General features: G+C 45.7%; 1 protein-coding gene across 5 annotated transcripts in view; it reads left to right on the top strand.

Moving 5' to 3' along the window:
* Positions 1-23,050, top strand: part of GATAD2A (GATA zinc finger domain containing 2A) — a 116,768-nt gene that overhangs the window by 10,965 nt on the left and 82,753 nt on the right. Inside the window, exon 1 of one of the 5 annotated variants that reach the window (XM_073555139.1) lies at positions 10,032-10,187. The exons of the other annotated variants lie outside the window; for them this stretch is intronic. The gene's annotated coding sequence lies outside the window, so the exon portion shown is untranslated. Of the gene's footprint in view, positions 1-10,031; positions 10,188-23,050 lie in introns of those variants that run through there. 5 annotated transcript variants of the gene reach the window in all.

Genomic DNA, 23,050 nt, shown 5'->3' on the forward strand with positions numbered 1-23,050 from the left:
TACATATTCAAAAAATTCCTGTGACGCACCTGAAGGGTTAAGGCTAGTTTCACATTTGCGCTTTTGAGCGCAGCGACGGCCTGCGCACGGCCGCTGGTAGCTCCGCCTACCGGCGCATGACGCTGCATGCGTCCTGCGTCCCCTATCTTTATCACTGGGGGCGCAGGCCTGCTGCAGTTTGGTTGCGCTCGGTGCACCGTGAAAAGGGACGCATGCGCCACCAAACGCATACTGCGCACGGCCTACGCCCCCAGTGATAAAGATAGGTGACGCATGCAGTGTCATGCGCCGATAGGCGGAGCTACCGGCGGAGGTGTGGCAGGGGCGGGGCTTAGCGACAGTCGTGCGCAGGCTGTCGCTGCGCTCGAGCGCAAATGTGAAACTAGCCTAACAAACTTCTTGAATGTGGTTTTGAGCTCCTTAAGGGGTGCAGTTTTTAGAATGGTGTCTCTTTTGGGTATCTTCTATCATATAGACCCCTCAAAGTGACTTCAAATGTGATGTGGTCCCTAAAAATAAAATGGTGTTGCAAAAATGAGAAATCGCTGGTCAACTTTTAACCCTTATAACTTCCTAACAAAAAAAAAATTTTGCTTCCAAAATTGTGCTGATGTAAACATGTGGGAAATGTTAATTTTTTTGTGTGCCATATCTGTGATTTAAGGGCATAAAAATTCAAAGTTGGAAAATTGCGAAATTTTAAATTTTTTTTTGCCGAATTTCCATATTTTTTCACAAATAAGCGCAAGTTATTTGAATAAAATTTTACCACTAACAAGAAGTACGATATGTCACGAGAAAACATTGTCAGAATCACCAGGATCCATGGAAGCGTTTCAGAGCTATTACCTCATAAAGGGACAGTGGTCAGAATTGTAAAAATTGGCCCGGTCATGAACATGCAAACCACCCTTGGGGGTTAAGGGGTTAATCAACAGATCTTGGAATAATAATTTCCACAATTGGATGTGTTAAAATAAAATGTTCCTGTCCTGACATAATCTTATAAATGTGCCCCTGCTGTGTACTGGCTGTGTCTAAAGGGCCTTTTACACATAGCGAGATGGCTAGCAATATCGCTAAAGCGTCACTGATTTTTGTGACGCAACAGCGATTATTGCTAGCGATCTCGCTCTGTGTGACACGTACCTGTGACCGCCCCCCCCTGCTGGATATCGCTGATCGCGCTCAAATGTCCTGGTCCAATCTTTCCTTGTTGGCGACCCGCTGGCGCCGACTAGTGACGCATGAATGCAGACGGAAGTCGTCATCGCTGCGGTGTGACAGGTAAGAGCGACCGCCGACGGATCGCTTGTCGCTGCTGCATCACTGGTGAGATCTGCTTGTTTGGCAGCTCACTAGCGACCATTTAACGATGGACCAGCGATCCTGACCGGGTTGTATCGTTGTCGGGACCGCTGGTGCGTCACTAAATGTAATGGGACCCTAAGGGTGTGTGCACACGTAAGCGTTTTTTTAAGCGTTCTTGCCAGCAAAAATGCTTAAACGCTTACAAGAAGCATCCCATTCATTTGAATGAATTCTGCACTTTGTGCAAATTGATGCGTTTTTTTTCCCGCGAAAAAAACACATCGCTGTAAAAAACACAGCATGTTCATTAATTTAGCGGAAAAATCCACATCTCTAACTTTATTCTATGAGACTGGGGATGCTCCGGAAAAACCCCATAAACGCCCAAATCGCGTTTTTCTCCACGCGTTTTCTGGGAAGGAGTCCATATTATTTATTTTTTTTTTTTTTGTCAGGAATTTTCTGCATACGTGGGTACTGCAGGGACATGTTCTGATCATACCACATGTCCTGGGTAGGTTCATGGAGCAATAGATAGCATACAGACATTACATAACAAGATCTCAAATTAATATTTGATTTATTTTGAAGTAAAACATTGTTTAAAAACAGGCAAAGAAATATTCTATATATAATATATAAAAAAAACTGTCTTCTCACCCCCACTGGGGGTGATCACTGTTGTCCATTCTCTGCCTTGAGTCTTCTACCAGAGGCCTGGGATTTTGAGGGTTCTGCGCAGGATCGTCGTTGTTCCCAGCATTGTGCTTTTCTGGACAGCGAGCTCAGATGTTGCTCTTGGGATGTGTTGTAGCCATTCTTCCAACTTGGGTCATTGCTCCAAGTGCTCCATCACCACTAGAATCACTGTTGCCTTCACCTTCCACATCGGCTCCAGTTCTCCTTTGAGGCTCTGGTATTTCTCCAGCTTCTCATATTCCTTCTTTCTGATGTTGCTGTTATTTGGCATTGCTACATCTATTATTGCAGTGTCCTGATCTCTCGCTCTCTCTCTCTCTCTATATATATATATATATATATATATATATATATATATATATATATATACACTGCTCAAAAAAATAAAGGGAACACTTAAACAACAGAATATAACTCCAAGTAAATCAAACTTCTGTGAAATCAAACTGTCCACTTAGGAAGCAACACTGTTTGCCAATCAATTTCACATGCTGTTGTGCAAATGGAATAGACAACAGATGGAAATTATTGGCAATTATCAAGACACCCTCAATAAAGGAGTGGTTCTGCAGGTGGGGACCACAGACCACATCTCCGTACCAATGCTTTCTGGCTGATGTTTTGGTCACTTTTGAATGTTGGTTGTGCTTTCACACTCGTGGTAGCATGAGATGGACTCTACAACCCACACAAGTGGCTCAGTTAGTGCAGCTCATCCAGGATGGCACATCAATGTGAGCTGTGGCAAGAAGGTTTGCTGTGTCAGTGTGGTGTCCAGAGGCTGGAGGTGCTACCAGGAGACCGACCAGTACACCAGGAGACGTGGAGGGGGGCCGTAGGAGGGCAACAACCCAGCAGCAGGACCGCTACCTCTGCCTTTGTGCAAGGAGGAACAGGAGGAGCACTGCCAGAGCCCTGCAAAATGACCTCCAGCAGGCCGTAAATGTGCATGTGTCTGCACAAACGGTTAGAAACCGACTCCATGAGGATGATCTGAGGGCCCGACGTCCACAGATGGGGGTTGTGCTCAGCCCAACACCGTGCAGAACGCTTGGCATTTGCCATAGAACACTAGGATTGGAAAATTCGCCCCTGGCGCCCTGTGCTTTTCACAGATGAAAGCAGGTTCACACTGAGCACATGTGACAGAATCTGGAGACACCGTGGAGAGCGATCTGCTGCCTGCAACATCCTTCAGCATGACCGGTTTGGCAGTGGGTCAGTAATGGTGTGGGGTGGCATTTCTTTGGAGGGCTGCACAGCCCTCCATGTGCTCGCCAGAGGTAGCCTGACAATCGTTGGGTACCGAGATGAGATCCTCAGACCCCATGTGAGACGATATGCTGGTGCGCTTGGCCCTGGGTTCCTCCTAATGTAGGACAATGCCAGACCTCATGTGGCTGGAGTGTGTCAGCAGTTCCTACAAGATGAAGACATTGAAGCTATGGACCGGCCCACCCGTTCCCCAGACCTGAATCCGATTGAGCACATCTGGGCCATCATGTCTCGCCCCATCCACCAACGTTACGTTGCACCACAGACTGTCCAGGAGTTTGTGGATGCTTTAGTCCAGATCCGGGAGGAGATCCTTCAGGAGACCATCCACCGCTTCATCAGGAGCATACCCAGGCATTGCAGGGTGGTCATACAGGCGCGTGGAGGCCACACACTACTGAGCATCTTTTCCTTGTCATGAGGCATTTCCACTGATGTTGGATCAGCCTGTAATTTGATTTTCCACTTTGATTTTGAGTATCATTCCAAATCCAGACCTCCATGGGATATTCATTTTGATTTACATTGATAATTATGTTTTATTCTGAACACATTCTACTATGCAGTGAATAAAAATTTGTAACTGGAATATTTAATTCAGAGATATCTAGGATGTGGTATTTTAGTGTTCCCTTTTATTTTTTTGAGCAGTGTATTTCCTCCCCTGCCAAGGAGCTGTGGTATGATCAGACCACGTTCCTGCAAGGCCATTACACAGCACATAGCAGTGACACATTTATAGGATTAACTCGGCACAGGAACACTTTATTTAAACACATCCAATTGTGCAAGTTATTATTATACCAAGATGTATTAAAATTAATGGATTAAAATGATCTTTCATCCATTTTAAGTTTATGCTTAGAACATACAACACTGCCCTTCACCTCTCCAAACAAACCTATTTCAACACCCTCATCACCTCACTGTCCAATAACCCGAAACATCTTTGACACTTTTCATTCTCTACTCAATCCAAGAGTACAGGCCCCAACCACGGAGCTCCGAGCTGACGATCTGGCCAATTACTTCAAAGAAAAAATTGACCAGATTCGACAGGAAATTATCTCCCAATCCCCTCATACCATGCACTGTCCTCCCTCCCCCACTGCATCTAGCTCACTCTCTGATTTTGAACCAGTCACAGAAGAAGTAAGCAGGCTCCTTGCATCTTCTCGCCCAACTACTTGCACCAGTGACCCATTTCCGTCACATCTCCTCCAGTCCCTTTCCCCTGCTGTCACCCCTCACCTAACTAAAATATTTAACCTCTCTCTCTTCTGGTATTTTTCCCTCCTCATTTAAGCATGCCATCATACATCCACTACTTAAAAAACCATCCATAGACCAAAACTGTGCCGCTAACTATAGACCTGTCTCTAATCTTCCCTTCATCTCTAAACTCCTGGAACGCCTGGTCCACTCCCGTCTTATCCGCTATCTCTCAGAAAACTCTGTTCTCGACCCTCTCCAATCCGGTTTCTGCTCTTTACACTCCACTGAAACTGCACTCACTAAATTCTCTAATGATCTGCTAACGGCTAAATCAAATGGTCATTACTCCATGCTAATTCTCTTGGATCTCTCTGCAGCATTCGACACTGTGGATCATCAGCTCCTCCTCACTATGCTCCGTTCCATTGGCCTCAAGGACACCGTTCTCTCCTGGTTCTCCTCCTATCTCTGACCGCTCCTTTACTGTATCTTTTGCCGGTTCCTCCTCCTCTCACCTTCCCCTTACTGTTGGGGTCCCCCAAGGATCGGTTCTAGGCCCCCTCCTCTTCTCCTTGTACACTGCCCCTATTGGTCAAACAATCAGTAGATTTGTTTTCCAGTACCATCTCTATGCTGATGACACCCAATTATACGCTTCTTCTCCTGACATCACGACAACCTTTCTAGAAAACACCGGCGATTGTCTAAACGCTGTGTCTAATATCATGTCCTATCTGAAACTGAACCTGTCAAAGACTGAACTCCTGGTGTTTCCTCCCTCTACTAATGTACCTATACCCGACATTGCTATTTCTGTGTGTGGTTCCACTATTACTCCCCAGCAACAGGCCCGCTGTCTTGGGGTCATACTTGATTCCGAGCTTTCCTTTGCCCCCCACATTCGATCACTGGCTCGCTCTTGTCATCTGCACCTCAAAAACATTTCTAGAATTCGACCTTTTCTTACTTTTGACTCTGCAAAAACTCTTACTGTTTCTCTTATTCATTCTCGTCTCGACTATTGTAACTCTCTTCTAATCGGTCTCCCTCTTACCAAACTCTCCCCTCTCCAATCTGTCTTGAATGCTGCAGCCAGGATCATATTCCTCACCAATCGTTACACAGATGCCTCTACCTTGTGCCAGTCATTACACTGGCTACCCATCCACTCCAGAATTCAGTATAAACTTATTACCCTCACCCACAAAGCCCTCCATGGCTCAGCACCACCCTACATCTCCTCCCTTGTTTCAGTATACCACCCTACCCGCGCCCTCCGTTCTGCTGATGACCTGAGGTTAGCATCCTCAATAGTCAGAACCTCCCACTCCCGTCTCCAAGACTTTACACGTGCCGTGCCAATTCTTTGGAATGCACTTCCCAGGTCAATACGATTAGTCCCCAATCCCCACAATTTTAAGCGTGCCCTGAAAACGCATTTATTCAGACTGGCCTATCGCCTCAACACATTAACCTAATCTATCCCTGTGTGGCACAGCCAAAAGTTTTACCATAACCAGATTTCCCGCATCATGTTCCCACATGCTTTATGCATCCATTAGCCCTCTGTGTCTGTACTGTCACACACTTAACATTATGGCTAGTCCATACAATCAGGGCAACTGTTACCACCCACCTTTCGTGTCTACCTCTTTCCTCATAGACTGTAAGCTTGCGAGCAGGGCCCTCTTTCCTCTTGGTATTTGTTATAATCTACTGTATGTGATTATTGTTATGCTGTAATGTCTATTGTCTGTACAAGTCCCCTCTGAAATGTAAAGTGCTGCGGAATATGTCGGCGCTATAAAAATAAAATTTATTATCTTTTCTTCTTGGGAAAACCCCTTTTAAGCATCTGACAGCTCCTCTTTCCTATATAACACAGAACTAGCACTTCTGTGTATGGGTGATTCAGGATAAAAGGGTTGCCAAAACATCTAGTAATGGCGCACGTAAGGTTACACTACTTACTAGTTGACTTATTTTTAGACCAATTTAAAAATAAAAAAAGCAAAATCCACCAAATTTGCTATAAAGGTGCGCTTCAAGCTCTTGAGGTAGCCAAACATTTTTTTATTTATTTATTTTTTTTTTATTCTCTGACTGTCTAAAACGCTTAATAAATGTGATATCTGACGTGGGACAGAATTCTAAGACCTATTTCTGGTGCATTGAGCTTAGTAATCCCTTGCTGTACCCCGAAGTTTAAAAAAAAAAAAAGCAATGAACAAGAAGGTTGCTCTTGCTAATAGGGGAAGATGCCTATCAAATGAGCCTGGCAGGCACAATGAGTAGTCGCTGTTTCCAGGTCCTATTAAGTTGGGTATATGCAGGTGTCTGCAGTGAAGGAGCTGGTCTCTGATTCATGCTGCTTGTGGTTAAAGCGACATGAGTTGCCTAACTGGTTTCTCATCTCAGATTCTGGCAATGTCTTCATTATTTCCATGCTGCTCTGCCATAGAATCAAAATGGAAATAATGGAAGCATTAGATCAGTCACAGTAATGAACACCTACATGGTTTTACTGAACCTATTGACTTAAAATTACTAAGATGGTGCAGATTTATAGGGAGTTGGAAATATATACTTATATACAGTGGTGTAAAAAATTGTTTGCCCCCTTCCTGATTTCTTATTCTTTTGCATGTTTGTCACATTTAAATGTTTTCAGATCATCAAGCAAATTTAAATATTAGACAAAGATAATGTAAGTAAACACAAAATGCAGTTTTCAAATGAAGGCCTTTTATTAAGGGAAGAAGAAATCCAAACCTACAGGGGCCTTGTGTGAAAAAGTGATCCCCTCCCTCTTAATTTATATTTTAACTGGTTTATCACATCTTTGGGAAGCGGAGTTCAGTTTCCCTAGCCACATGCAAGCCTGACTACTGTCACACTTCTCAAACAAGAAATCACTTAACTAGCTTGTGCCTGACCAAGTGAAGTAGACCAAAATTCTTCAAAAGCTAGACTTTATGCCGCGATCCAAAGAAATTCCGGAACAAACGAGAAATAAAGTAATTGAGATGAGTCTGGAAAAGTTTATAAAGCCATCTCTATAGCTTTGGGACTCCAGCAAACCAAAGTGGATAACCATTATCCCCAAATGCCAAAAACAGAGATCAGTGATGAGCCTTCCCAGTAGTGGCTGGCTGACCAAAATTATCCCAAGAGCGCAGTGACGGCTCATCACAAAAGACCCAACATCCAAAGAACTGCAGGCGTCACTTGCCTCAGTTAAAGGGAATCTGTCACCCCATTTTTAGCCCTATCAGCTGCCGACACCGCCATCAGGGGCTTACCTACAGCATTCTGTAATGCTGTAGATAAGCCCCCAATGTAACCTGAAAGATAAGAAAAACAAGTTAGATTATACTCACCCCGGCGTCCGGTCCGGCACCTCCCATCTTCATACGATGCCGTCCTCCTTCTTAGTTCTGCCGCGGCTCTTGCGCAGGCGTACTTTCTCTGCCCTGTTGAGGGCAGAGTAAAGTACTGCAGTGCGCAGGCGCTGGATCTCTGACCTTTCCCGGCGCCTGCACACTGCAGTACTTTACCCTCAACAGGGCAGAGAAAGTGCGCCGGAACCGTGGCAGAAGTAAGAAGGATGGCATCGTATGAAGATTGTAGGTGTCGGTCCGGACTGCGACACCCACCACAAACGCCCCCTGGTAAGTATAATCTAACTTGTTTTTCTTATCTTTGAGGTTACATCGGGGGTTTATCTACAGCATTCTGCAGATAAGCCCCTGATGGCGGTGCTGGCAGCTGATAGGGCTAAAGTGGGGTGACAGATTCCCTTTAAGGTCGTTGTTCTTGACTCACCCATAAGAAAGAGACCGGGCAAAAATGGCCTGCATGGCAGAGTTCCAAGACGAAAACCACTGCTGAGCAATAAGAATGTAAAGGCTCATCTCAGTTTTGTAAGAAAACATCTTGGTGATCCCCAAGACTTTTGGGAGAATACTTTGTGGACTGACGAGACAAAAGTTTTAAGGTGTTTGTTCCCATTACATCTGGCGTAGAAATACCACAACACTTCAGAAAAAGAACATCATACCAACAGTATAATATGGTGGAGGTAGTGTGATTGGCTGGGGCTATTTTGCTGCTTCAGGACCAAAAAGACTTGATGAGGTAAATGGAACCATGAATTCTGCTGCTTGAGTTATGCAGCAGGACAATGATCCAAAACACACCAGCAAATCCACCTCTGAATGGCTTATTTTTTTTTCTTAAGATTTTGGAGTGGCCTAGTTCAAGTCCTAACCCTAAACTGATTTGAGATGCTGTAGCACGACCTTTTTAAAAAGGTGGTTTGCGCTTGGAAACCCTCCAATGTGGCTGAATTGCAACAATTCTTCGAAGTTCCTCCATAGCGTTATATTAGACACCTTGCCAGTTATCGCAAACACTTTTTATTGCAGTTATTGCTGCTAAGGGTGGCCCAACCAGTTATTAGGTTTAGGGGCAATCACTTTTTCGGAAAGGGCCCTGTAGGTTTGGATTTCTTGTTTTCTAAATAATAAAGACCTTCATTTTAAAAACGCATTTTGTGATTACTTGTGTGTATCTCGATCTAATATTTAAATATGTTTGGTGACCTGAAATATTTGTGTGACAAACATGCAAAAGAATAAGAAAACAGGAAGGGGTTAAACACTTTCACACAACTGCGTCTGCAGCTACTGAATGTTCCCCAACAATAAACTCTAGAAATGTTAGCAGTCACTTATATATGTACACACTGGCTTAGTTAACTCTTCTGTGACTTTTGATGATCTCTTTGCACTTTACTGGTAATGTGGGTCATACAGCAGGCTCTGTAGGAAAACATTGAGGCGACGTCACTTCTGTTTCCTAATCTGGGATGCATGTACATGTGGGTCCTTGGTGGTGTGGAGCGGGGAAGTATGTCACCTGCTTGTGGAGGGCCCAGTGTGTTGGGGATGGGATGCTGTGAGCTGAAGGTTGCTCTTTCTGTTGTGCCCTGACCGTTCCCATACAGGGAGCTAGCAGCAGAATGTGAAGTACTGCCATGTCTGTACAGACACCTTGGGTCCAGATTATCTGGAACAGGCCAGGCCAGTCTTATAAATTACAGCAGATGTCACTTCCTTGTGGAAACGCCTTGTTGGATTATTAACCATTGTACTGCCAAGAGCTGTAAAGGGCAGTGTCCCTCATTGCCCTGAGTCACCCTGTGGAGCTGGGTCTGTCCTCCTTTCCATGGCATATTGTACCTGCCAGTGCTCTGGCCCTGTGGCTGGCTCCTGCCAACCCCTGAAGCGGGCATATACCCTGCACATCCTTCCTCTGTGTGACTACATATTAGACCAAGTCCTCTGTGTTCCTGTATAGGCTTGTTCCGGTGGGTGGGAGCAGTGAGCCTGTTCCTGCAATCTGTGCTCTGCCCACATGTTTTCCCGGGCACACTTGCTCATACTCCACTTATATTACCGCGGTTGTTTCCTTTAAGACCCCGCTCCCCTCGCCCTGTTTGGGGTAGTGTAGATTAAAGAGCCGGCTGCGCATGCGCGACAGGAGGCGGCTGGAGCCTCCATGTGTAAGAGGCGCATTATTTGGCAACGTGAGCAGAGGCCAGGACTACCGGAGATCCGTGTGTGCTGGGACCCGGCGAAAGAGGCCTCAGCCGGCCTGGCCCGTGTAGCCGCCCTGCTGACACTGTAAGTCGGGACCCTGGGACTATTGGGCGAAAAGTTTCCGAAGTGTGACTGTGTAGTGCTCCGATGGGAAAGTTGTAGTATAATTGTATCTACCGAGTCCGCTGCTCCTCCTCCTCACAGGTGGGGGAGGGGTGGAGAAGCTTCATGAGCGCCCGGTTATCGTAAGTCATGTCCGCCTGTGTACAGTTCTCGGCTGCGAGAAGTTGCTGCTGCTTGGTGATCGCATCTACTTGTGACTGTGGCTTCCCTTCCGGTTATCCTATTATTCCATGGCTGTAGGTGGGGGCCCCACAACCTGTTCCCAGCCCGCTTCTTGTGTGCCCCCCAGGGGGCTGGGGAGCGGAGCGCACGCTGGTGTGCCCCTCCATCTGAGGCTGGGGAGAAGCCCTGTGCACCCCTTTTCTGGAGGCTCCGTGTATCGCACATAACCTTTGCCCTCGCCATCAGGCTTATGTGGGGTCGGGGGGAGAAGTCCCTCCCTGGCATCAGCTGCTGCTGTGACGAAGGAGGGGGCTGTAAGGCTCAGAATAGGTGTCTGGGTGTTGGACGTGGAGCTCAGGCCATCTTAATACCTAACAAGATGCACATCTGTGCCTGCTAACCCTGTCATAATAAGAGTCCCTCCTCTTCCTACAGTCTGCCCTTCCTGCTGTGAAAGGTGCATCAGACCCAAGGGGAGCAGCAATCTTTTACTTTTTTTTTTTTTTTTTTTTTTTTGCCTTTTTTAAATTTGTTTAACAAAAAAAAAAAAAAAAAAGTATTGATATTCATTTGTCATTGTGTTTCTAGGAATCAAGTTTCTACTGCTGTGTTTTCTCCTGCCACTTCACTTTCTTTATAGTCAGCCCATAAAATTGTTTGGTGTTGTGCCCACAAGATCATTTGAAAGAAAAATAAACTTCATATATTAGAATACAGTCAGGTGTCACAAGAAAACCCAAGATAAGCTTGGCTAGGTTCACACGTGCTTATTTTTTTTCAGTGAAATGAGTTACCCTACTGAAGCACCTGACTCCATATCGTATAGTCAGTGGAGTCATCACGTAATGGATCTGTTCCTATCATTTGGTTCATTAGGAACTAAAGAACAGAACCCAGAATGCCAGTGTGACTTCTTTGCCAGTATGCTAGTTGAAACTTTGTGAACATCTGTGAGTTAAATAAGGTTACATCATTTTACAAAATTAACCCTAGGGATAGTGAAACTGAATGTATTAGGTTGAGCACATTTTTCCCTTCATATTCTTTTGCAGAATATCCAGTTTTACAGTGCAAACAAAAGACAAGGTATTTTAAAAAATATATCTGTTCTAAACTGACAAGTTCTGGGTTGGAGATCCACAGCATGTCAATTTTGTCTATATTGCAGATGTTGAATTGAGTGTCTTTCCCGTAGAAAGGGTGAAATTTGCAGCCTTACCTCACCTTTTTGCAGTGATGTCTGCAGTGGTCCACACTCTTGCAGGTATCTCTGCTAGAGGTCTGGAGCACAGGCATTCTGTGGTAAAAGCCTGTACACAAAGCCTTTCTAGTGCTTTTCCTTATGCTTTACAATTGTCCCTCAATGTGTGTATGTGTATGTATATATGTGTGTGTATATATATGCATTTTCTGACGATTCACTTACTCTAAATTTATGAAAGACATTGAAGAATGTGCATGCTTTGCAAGTAGATACCCTGAGAAAACCTCCTTTTAAACTGACATTATAGGGTATATTCAGATTTGTTGCAGAAAGCTTTTTGCAAACTTTAAAATCCGATTCATACATCTGAACAGACTTGTTTCTGCAATATGCATGGACTTCTCATTTCGCTCCAGTTCGATGAATAGAACAGTTGCAGAAAATTCTGCATTAAAGGGAATCTGTCACCTATTTTTTGGTATATAAGATGCGGCCACCACCATCAGGGGCTTAGCTACAACATTCTGTAATGCTGTAGATAAGCCCCCGATGTAACCTGAAGTAGAAGAAAAACGAGTTATATTATACTCACCCAGGGGCGGTCCAGGTCTGGAAGGTGTCGTGGTCCGGTCCGGCGCCTCCTATCTTATAGCGATGACGTCCTCTTCTTTGCTTCCTGTCGTGGCTCAGGCGCACTGCTATGCCCTGTTGAGGGCAGAGTACTGCAGTGCACAGGCACTGGACCTCAACAGGGCAGAGCAGTGAGCCGGAGCCGCGACGGGAAGCAAAGAGGACGTCATCGCTAGAAGATGGGAGGCATCGGACTGCGACACCCTCCGGACCCGAATCTTACCCGGACCGCCCCTGGGTGAGTATAATATAACTTTGTTTTTCTTCTCTTTCAGGTTACATATTGTGCTTATCTACAGAATCCTGTAATGCTGTAGATAAGCCCCTGATGGCTGTGGCTGCATCTTGTATACCAAAAATTAGGTGACAGATTCCCCTTAAAGTCTAGCCCATGTGAATTTTTCAACATAAAGCGGACAGCTAGAGCTCTCTAAACTTGTTAAATACTTGTCTCCACACACTCCATTTCTTCTGTATTGGCTGGTTCTTTGTTTTGTCTTTTCCCCCTTTTGGCTTTGCTGAATCAGTGAACAGCTATGATCAGTAACAGCAGTTCTGAGGATTCTCTTGAAGACTGAGGTGGTCTGAAATCCACTTCCTGTGTCATTGTTGTTTGAGGCTGCTGCTCTTCTCTGTATTGGTGGTCGCTGTACCTCATCAGATCGCCAGCAAGTCCATGTATGCAAAGATGAGTACAGTTTTACTAACCATGCTAATGTATGATTATGAAAGAGAACACAGCATTTTATCACTTAAACTTATTGCTGAGCTTATTGGGGAAAAGGTGGGGGGGGGGGGGGAAGGGGTAAGGGTGCTTCTGGTATATACACTTAAAGGCCCTATTCATACATTGTGTTTACCATCAGGCTTTGAGCATAGTTTGATGCCTAAATTTAGGTAAAATCCACAACCTGTGCAACAATGCACCATAATGGACTGGTATCTTTTGAATTTACATTAATCAGGGAGAATCTGTGACATAACCTCACCATGTTTTTTTTTTGTATTATGAGGCATGGTCATTATAAATAGAGATGGGAGACCCTGAACAGTAAAGCTCGGGGTCCGTACCGAACACCACCTATTAAGGCCTGGGCCCCCTAACACAGACTTTACCTGGAAGTCTGCGTTACTGTTCAGTTTCGTCACCCCGAACACCGGGTGTTTCTTGTGCTGTCATCTGCATGATGGCGCAAGTAACACCGGGGGCTCAGGTCGGCCTTAAGATTAATATAACCAGTCAAAGCGCTGCAGTTTCCACATTGTCAGATGACCGCATGAGTCAACAGCTATGATAGGAGGTAAATAATTTACCCGTTTGGAGTAGTAGTCCCATCAGCCAACACCTACTGCTGCTAATAACAGTGAGAGTAGGCGGCGGATGGGAGTATTCAACAGCCAGTGCTTGTGCTCTAAATACATAATTTGGAGTGAGAAAAAAAAACTCTGGTGTGGGTTCCCCTGTATGTTTTTGATAACCAGCCAGGCAAATCTGACAACTGCAGGCTGCAACCATCAGCTGTCAGCTCTAGCAAGACTGGTTATCGAGTAGAATGGTCACCATGCTGTTTTTTTTTTGTAATTAATAATTAAAAATGGCATGGAGTCGTCCCCCCTCATTTTTGAGAACCAGCCTTGCTAAAGCAGACAGCTGAGGGTTGGTATTCTCAGGCTGGTAAGGGATCATGGATATTCCCCTCCCCACCAGCCTAAAAATAGCAGCAGCCAGCTGCCCCAGAAAAGGAACATCCATTAGATGTGCCAGTTTTGGCTCTTTGCCCAGCTCTTCCCGCTTTGTGATGGTGGCAAGTGGGGTTGATGTCACCTTTGTAGTGTCTGGTGACATCAAGCCCACGGCTTGGTAACGGAGAGGGGTCTAGAAGATGCCTATCAATTATTAATAATTTAGTTATATTGTAAATAAACAAAGAATATAGTCTTAATTGAAATTAAAAAAAGCAAAAATAAATATTTTTGAATAAAAAAGTAGTTCTCTATTGTGCTACAGCCCAGAGTGCAAGTGAGTTTTGCTTGTCACCTTTGCTAAAAAGGTTTGCCTTTTTTTTTTTTTTTTTTTCTCTCCTCCTAGCCAGATTAGAGAACAGCATCAATAAGTACTTTGCTCCACAGGACCCAGCAGATCTGTGTATTACACATAGAGCATAATCGTGGGAGACTGTTACTTCGTTAGGATAAAAGCCAAGCCAAATGATACTTCTTGGATATCGGTCAGACGCCTCTCTCACAGCCAAACCAGATCTCCCACTTTGCACTGATGAGGGGCAGTACCCCGAAACACAGTGTCTGCAAATGGAGATTCTGGCTTGGCTTTTATCCTAAGTCATGTAACTAGGCTCGTTAAAGGGTCAAATTGACTTTTAGGATTGCTACCTCCAATAGGTGGCACTAGAGTTCTAGTCCTCTTCCTCTCTGAAGAGACAATTTGCATAATTCGTTTTTCCTGTGACACTATTTGGAAATTGAACACTTAGGGTGTGTGCACACGCTGCGGAATCCGCTGCGGATTAATCCGCACGGATTTTGCAAAAACCGCAGATAATCCGCAGGTCAAAAGACCTGCGGATTATCTGCGGTTTTGCCTGCGGTTTGGTCCTGCGGATTCACTATCTCCACAATGGTGGAGATAGGAACCCGCAGTGGTTTCCGCAGAAAGAATTGCATGTCAATTCTTTCTGCGGATTCAAAACCGCAGCAAATCCGCGCGGATTTTTCCGCAGCGTCGGCACAGCGTTTTTTTTTTTTCCCCATTCATTTGAATGGTACTGTACACCGCAGCTAAAGCTGCTGCGGGTCCGCAGCGGCAAAAACCGCTGCGGAAACGCAGCGGAATCCGCAGCGTGTGCACGTACCCTTACTGAAAGGAAACTACCGTATTTTTCGGACTATAAAACGCACCCCAAATTTTCAGAAGGAAAATGGAGAAAAAAATGTGTCAAATAGGGGTCTGAATTCAGCTTACCTGGGAAGGGATTCGGCACAGGTGGAGGAGTGGTCACAGGGCTCATTCAGTGGTCCAGGCTGGTGCGGAGGCTCTGTGCTGGGGAAGGTAGGCTGGGTGTGGCGGCGGGCTGTGCTCCGTTGCAGGGGCGGTTGCTCCGCCGGCATTTCTTCAAAGCCCGGACTCTCGGGATGAGATCTAAACGAGATTCAAATCTCGGCAACGATATCTCGTCCCGAGATCTCGGGACGAGATCTGAAGCCGAGCATGCGCCGTCCCCGGACCGGCGGCCATCTTCCCGGCGTCCATGTTCCCGGAGGCCACCGCAGCAGCCAGCAACGGATGTGCGGGGGCCTCCGGGCTTTGAAGAAATGCCGGCGGAACCCCCCACGGAGCACAGAGCCGCTATATCTGCACCGGAGTGCAGCCCGCTGCCACCACCGCACCACAGAGCCCCGCGGCACCTGCACCAGCCATGGTCGCAAGTAAGTATATTGCGACCATAAGACGCACCCCCCACTTTCCCCAAAAATTTTTTGGGAAAAAAGTGCGTCTTATGGTCCGAAAAATACGGTACAGATTTTCTGCAGTGGGCATACCCTTCATATAAAAAGGTTTGCTGAATGGACATCAAAATTACAAGTCAAAAATGATCAGTTTTTGCTTGATAAGAGTTTGATGTTCGGAGCTATGTTTCAGACTCAAGCGGCTGATTACAAGATCATATTAAGGATTCATTGTGGCGTGTTGGTCGTCTGTATTGTATCTGTGAAAATAAATGGATACAAACATGTACCCATTATTATTAGTGATATTCACATGTCTGTTTTTTCACACTGTGTTGGTGCAAAACCAACGGAGACATGTCTGTTTTTCTCCGATATCACGGATGAAAAGTGATAAGAGTCTGTGTGAGTCTCTGAAAAATACGTATAGCACACTGATTGCATGCATCTGTGTGTTGTCCATATTTAACAATGCAAATTGTAAGAGAAGCTTGGTAATTCATTTGTAAGGCCTGAGTCACACTAGACGTATAAAAAATCGGTCCGTTTTTCACGGACAAGAATCATGCAACATTTGTGTGATTCTTGTCCGAACAGTGATCCATATGTCATCTGTGTGCAATGTGAGGATGCGATTTCCTCGCATCAAAGTATCTGTATGGCATCCGTATGGTGAGATTTTCTCGCCGGCTTGCAAAATGGACATATAATGGGTCCATAGCCTCAAATATTCGTGAAATATACAGTGTATATACAGCGCAGTGCAAATTAATTGGGACAAAGCATTTTTTTTAACCCCTTTCTGTCATGTGACGTACTATCCCGTCCATGTGCCCTGGGACTTAATTCCCAGGGACGGGATAGTACGTCACAGCGATCAGCGGCGCCCACGTGGTGAGCGCCGCTGATCGCGGCCGGGTGTCGGCTGATTGTGCCGGGTGTCAGCTGTGATGTGTCAGGGGCGGTCACGGACCGCTCCCGAGACATTAACCTCTTGCACACCGCGATCAAACACGATCACGGTGTCCCGGGGTTAAAGGGAAGCATCGGCAGGGAGGGGGGCTCCCTCCGTGCTTCCCTGAGCCCACCACAGCAGCGCAATGTGCAGCGCTCTGCTGCAGGGGGGCTCCATCCCTGCAGGTCCCCAAATCCAAGATGGCGACAGGGACCTTCGGGGGCCTGCAGAGAGGTGGCCTCCTCAGTGCCTGCAAAGCGCAGGCATGAGGAAAGCCTGTCCAGTGCCTGTGACAGATCGCTGATCTGTCAGGCCATGTGCACACGATGCATTTTTCCTGCAGATCCGCAGTGGATTTTACTGCGCAGAAACGCTGCTGATCCGCAAAGTGATTTACAGTACAATGTAAATCAAAAAAACAAACCGCTGTGCAGAGGCTGCGGTTTTTTTCCGCACGGTACAAAAAATAAATGCATCATGTCACTTCTTTTGTGCGGTTTTCCACCTGCTCCATTCTCCAAATCCGCAGGGGGAAAACCGCACAAAAAATGCATTCTGCGTCCCAAAAATCGGAATAAAAAGCGATCAAAAGATGTCACGTGCCCGAAAACTATACCAATAAAAACGTCAACTCGTTCCGCAAAAAATAATACCTCACATGACTCGGTGGGTCAAAATATGGAAAAATTATAGCTCTCAATATGTGGTGATGCAAAAACTATTTTTACAATAAAAAGCGTCTTTTAGTGTGTGTGACAGCTGCCAAAAATAAAAACCCGCTATAAATAGTAAATCAAACCCCAACTCCCCCCCCCCCCCCCCCCCCCCCCTTTATCACCCCCTTAGTTAGGGAAAAATAATAAAATTAAAAGAAAATGTAATTTTTTCTATTTTCCCGCTAGGGTTAGGGCTCAGATTAGGGTTAGGGGTGTGTTGGGGTTAGGGTTGGAGTTATAATTGGGGGGTTTTCACCAGGGATGTGGAGTCGGTAAGCCAAAACTGCGACTCCGACTCCTCAATTTCCCTTACACCGACTCCACGACTCCGCCTCCCACATATATTGCTTATATTTAAGTGAAAAATTTATTGTAGTACAATGTCAACATCAGACAAAATCATTTTTATGATACAATAATCAAGATATTTAGATAGAACATAATATTTATTGGAATACAACTTTAGAACACAAAACTAATAAATCGTAAATATGTAATACACTATGTAATATCATAGAGAGATATATATATAATCACACTATGTAATAAACTAGAAGTGTCAAAAAACAGTTTTCAACAAAAACATACTAAATAATATTTGTGCAGTCTATGAATTTGTTCTAAGAAATAGAATTGCCTCCATCAGATCTGACCTAATAATTTTAAGGCTAGAGAACAGCCTCTCTACAGTAACTTGGGTTGGAGGCAAAGCCGTAACCATATGGGCAACATCTCTAACAATTTCCGGGTATAAAGGAATTGCCTCATGCACAGTCAGTTTTGATGAACGGTTGAATTCTATTTCTTTGAGAACAAGTGGTCAATCTGCTTGCTATAGAACAGTGGTCTCCAACCTTTTTTGCACCAGGGATCGGCTTGAAGCAAGACCATTCTTCCATGGCCCGGCAGGGTGGAGATGGAGGTGTGACATGGGCGGGACTTTGGTCATAAGGGGGCGGGGCTATGGATGTGGTTGTAGTTTAGCAGTGCATACTAATAATTTAATTATAACATTTTTAATGTGACTTAACTCACCATAGGTTTTGAATGAGTGGGAGCACCTGGCTTGTTTCTCTTTCAGTGGGAGCACTGGGCTACTTCTGCTGATGACCGTCACTGCTAAAGATGATTGGAACCTACAAGGAAATGGAGCATTGAGCACTTAAGAAAAATTGTACTGGAGTTCTGTACATGCTGATTATTTTCTAATCATCAGAAAATGTATGTGTGGTTCCCCCCGTCCTGTCCAGCTCTGTGTGGCTCCCCCTGTTGTATGCATGGCTCTGCTCCCACCCTGTATACATGGCTCTGCTCCCACTCTCCCACCCTGTATACATGGCTCTGCTCCCACTCTCCCATCCTGTATGCATGGCTCCGCTCCCACTCTCCCTCCCCTGTATATATGGCTCCGCTCCCACTCTCTCCCTCCCCTGTATATATGGCTCCGCTCCCACTCTCTCCCTCCCCTGTATATATGGCTCCGCTCCCACTCTCTCCCTCCCCTGTATATATGGCTCCGCTCCCACTCTCTCCCTCCCCTGTATATATGGCTCCGCTCCCACTCTCTCCCTCCCCTGTATATATGGCTCCGCTCCCACTCTCTCCCTCCCCTGTATATATGGCTCCGCTCCCACTCTCTCCCTCCCCTGTATATATGGCTCCGCTCCCACTCTCTCCCTCCCCTGTATATATGGCTCCGCTCCCACTCTCTCCCTCCCCTGTATATATGGCTCCGCTCCCACTCTCTCCCTCCCCTGTATATATGGCTCCGCTCCCACTCTCCCGGCCTCCCCTGTATATATGGCTCCGCTCCCACTCTCCCGGCCTCCCCTGTATATATGGCTCCGCTCCCACTCTCCCGGCCTCCCCTGTATATATGGCTCCGCTCCCACTCTCCCGGCCTCCCTTGTATATAAGGCTCCGCTCCCACTCTCCCGGCCTCCCTTGTATATAAGGCTCCGCTCCCACTCTCCCGGCCTCCCTTGTATATAAGGCTCCGCTCCCACTCTCCCGGCCTCCCTTGTATATAAGGCTCCGCTCCCACTCTCCCGGCCTCCCTTGTATATAAGGCTCCGCTCCCACTCTCCCGGCCTCCCTTGTATATAAGGCTCCGCTCCCACTCTCCCGGCCTCCCTTGTATATAAGGCTCCGCTCCCACTCTCCCGGCCTCCCTTGTATATAAGGCTCCGCTCCCACTCTCCCGGCCTCCCTTGTATATAAGGCTCCGCTCCCACTCTCCCGGCCTCCCTTGTATATATGGCTCCGCTCGGCTCCCCCATCCTTCTTACCCTCACGTCGCTGAACTTCCCTCCCTGCATCTCGCGGCGCTTGAGCTCCTGTGCGGAGCGGTCACGTGCTACCGCTCATTAAGGTCTATGAATATAGACGCCACGCCTATGGGAGATGAGTGGCGTCCATATTCATGACCTTAAATGAGCGGTAGCACGTGACCGCTCAGCGCTGAATGAAGCCGCCGCGGGATGCAGGGTGAGTATCAGCTGCTGCACCGCCCCCGGCTCCCCTTCTGTCCGCGGACCGGCAAGGGCACTGCAACGGCCCGGTGCTGGGCCGCGGACCGGTGGTTGGGGACCCCTGCTATAGAATACAGAGTGAAATCTTTTTCCTTGCAGCAACGCTTTGCCTGCTCCATGTCATCCAAATACTTGTCAAAGTCAAACTCCTCATCTGATGAGGTTGAAGATATGGCAGCAGTAGCACTGTCAGGACCCGAGTCCTCTTGCGCCTGGCAGTCGTCCTGTAGGCCACTCATCCTAACTACTACCTCAGTCAGAGCTTCTTTTCCTTTTAGTAAGCTGTTGATCATCAAGCAATATACAATAACTCGGGTCCAAATAAACAGCTGCCAGAAAAATTTTATTTTCCAATAGCTGTGTCTCTGTTTCATTGAAGCAGAAATGCCATCTGCGATTAAGCAGCAAAATAGCAAGTTCTTCCGCTCCCTCATGAAAATGCCAGGAGTTAAATCCTCAGCTTGTAATTTTTTTAGTCACAGTAAATGGGTGATTAAGCAATTCCTTCAATTCAGCCACCTGTGTCCATTGACCTTCATTTAGGGTTACCTGAGGGTTCGCCATATCTATAAGAAACGGTATTAGTTGATCAACAATTGCCCTTTTCCAGCACATCTCGTCAAGATGGAATCAATTTTAGGGGTTCTGGCGGCAATAACCAATTTCCTCACTTTTCCAATCAGATTTCCAGCATGTCCCTCTTGCAGACTATCTCTTATTGCCAGCTGCAGCGTGTGCACAACACAGCGCATGTGATGAATAGGAAAGTGTTTTGAAGCAGCTTCAACAAGATCATCTATTTCTAAAGTATATTTTTGCTGTTCTTCTGTTGTAATATCTGTTTGTTCCTCAGTTACATGAACCTTTCTGTGGCCTTCCATCTCAAACATACTGAATCCTAAATTTTCTTCTAGCTGTTGTTCATTACTCTCATTCATCAGTGTAATTGTACTTATGTTTGAAGCATTGTCCGTTACAATAGCAAGAACCTGTTCTTTTTTTGAGTTTGTAATCTTGCAGAACTTTTCCCACTTAGGCCTGGAGAAACTGTCTGCTGTGATGAGCTTTAATATCTTTTACTGCCAGCGTGTTGGTAACAATTTTTGTTGTCACAAACATATTGAACATTGCTGGTAAAATAGTTCACTCTGTGGCGTGTGCAGGCATCCATTTTAAGAAACATGAAGCGTCTTTTGAGAGTCTTTTTAAGATCTTCCTTTTGGTTAAGGGCTTCTTCAATCACTAATTTTCTAATACTTTCTCTTTCCAGAGAAACACCAAGTTTGCGGCCATTTCTCCATTAAGAGCTGTAAAAGCTGGTCGTGCAAATAATGTTAATGGTACACCGTCCTTCACAACAAGCTGTATGAGCTGTCTTTTAGACATATCTGCTGTCATTGTTACAGTAACTTTGTCACTTACAAAATATCTTGTTAATGATGTTTGGGACGCTCTTTCCTCCTCCTTTGCCTGGCAGGAAGTGTTAAGGGCCTGTCACACTAAGCGATATCGCTAGCAATATCGCTGTAACGTCACTGGTTTTTGTGACGTTATAGTAATATTGCTAGCGATAGCGCTATGTCTGATACTTACCTCCGACCGCTCCCCCGCTGGTTATCGCTGATCGCGCGAGAACGTCCTGGAACGTTTCTTGTCGGCTTCCTGCTGGGGCTTCCTGTGGCGTCGACGAGCGACGCGTGGAGCCGGGCGGGAGGACGCAGGATCGCCTCGTCTGACAGGTAAGTAGCGACCCCCGACCCCTGCTATGTCGCTGGTGAGATCTGCCTGTGTGGCAGCTCACTAGCAACCACTTAGCGATGCACCAGCGATCCTGACCGCGTCATATCGCTGGTCGGGATCGCTGGTGCATCGCTAAGTGTGACAGTACCTTTAGTCTGTGTGCTACCCAGCTTTCATTCTTTTTGGTACAGATAAGATATGGAGACAGATATGAATAAATGGATAGAGCAGATTTCTAATCTGATTTTGATATTGAAAACATTATCTATGAGCTCAGAAACCTTTCAGGTGATGCGGTTTTTTAAAAATCTGATCTGCTTTTGCAGCTGAAAAACGTATCCACAAAAAACGCAGCAAAAACACTGTGTGTGAATATAGCCTTAGATCAGGAATAGAACAGCCATTTATAGGACATTTCATAACTTTCCCAAATTCCTTTGAAAAAATATTCAGCGCATTCTACATTGAACCACTGTACCCAATTTATTATATATTTTAGGAGTCGGTCCATTTTATACCGACTCCAACTCCACCAACATGAGCACCTACTCCACAGCCCTGGTTTCCACTGTTTGGGCACATTAAGTGCTCTCCAAATGCAACATGGCGTCTGATCTCAATTCCAGCCAATTCTGAGTTGAAAAAGTCAAATGGTGCTCTTTCCCTTCCAAGCTCTGCCATGCGCCCAAACAGTGTTTTACCCCCATATATGGGGTATCGGCCTACTCAGGGCAAATTGCAAAACAACTTTTGGGGTCCAATTTCTCCTGTTACCCTTAGGAAAATAAAAAATTGGGGGCAAAAATATCATTTTTGTGGAAAAAAATGAGTTTTTTTTTTTATTTTCACGCCCGGGCGTTATAAACTTCCGTGACGCCCTTGGGGGTTCAAAGTTCTCACCACACATCTAGATAAGTTCCTTAGGGGGTCTAGTGTCCAAAATAGTGTCATTTGTGGGGGTTTCCACTGTTTAGGTACATTAGGGGCTCTCCAAATGCAACATGACACCCGCAGAGCATTCCATCCAAGTCTGCATTCCAAAAGTCACTACTTCCCTTCCGAGCCCCGACGTGTGCCCATACAGTAGTTTTCTCCCACATATGGGGTATCAGCGTACTCAGGACAAATTGGACAACAACTTTTGGGGTCCAATTTCTCCTGGTACCCTTGGGGGAAAATAAAAAAAATTGGTGACTAAAAGATCATGTTTGTGGAAAAAATACGATATTTTTTTTTTTTTTATTTTCACGCCCAGGCGTTATAAACTTCTGTGAAGCACGGGGGGGTCAAAATATGGAAAAATTATAGCTCTCAATATGTGGTAATGCAAAAACTATTTTTACAATAAAAAGCGTCTTTTAGCGTGTGACAGCTGCCAAACATAAAAACCGCCATAAATAGTAAATCAAACCCCCCGTTAT

Source organism: Dendrobates tinctorius, unplaced genomic scaffold, assembly GCF_039654945.1.
Source record: "Dendrobates tinctorius isolate UK_male_01 unplaced genomic scaffold, ASM3965494v1 ptg000219l, whole genome shotgun sequence".
NCBI lineage: Eukaryota > Metazoa > Chordata > Amphibia > Anura > Dendrobatidae > Dendrobates > Dendrobates tinctorius.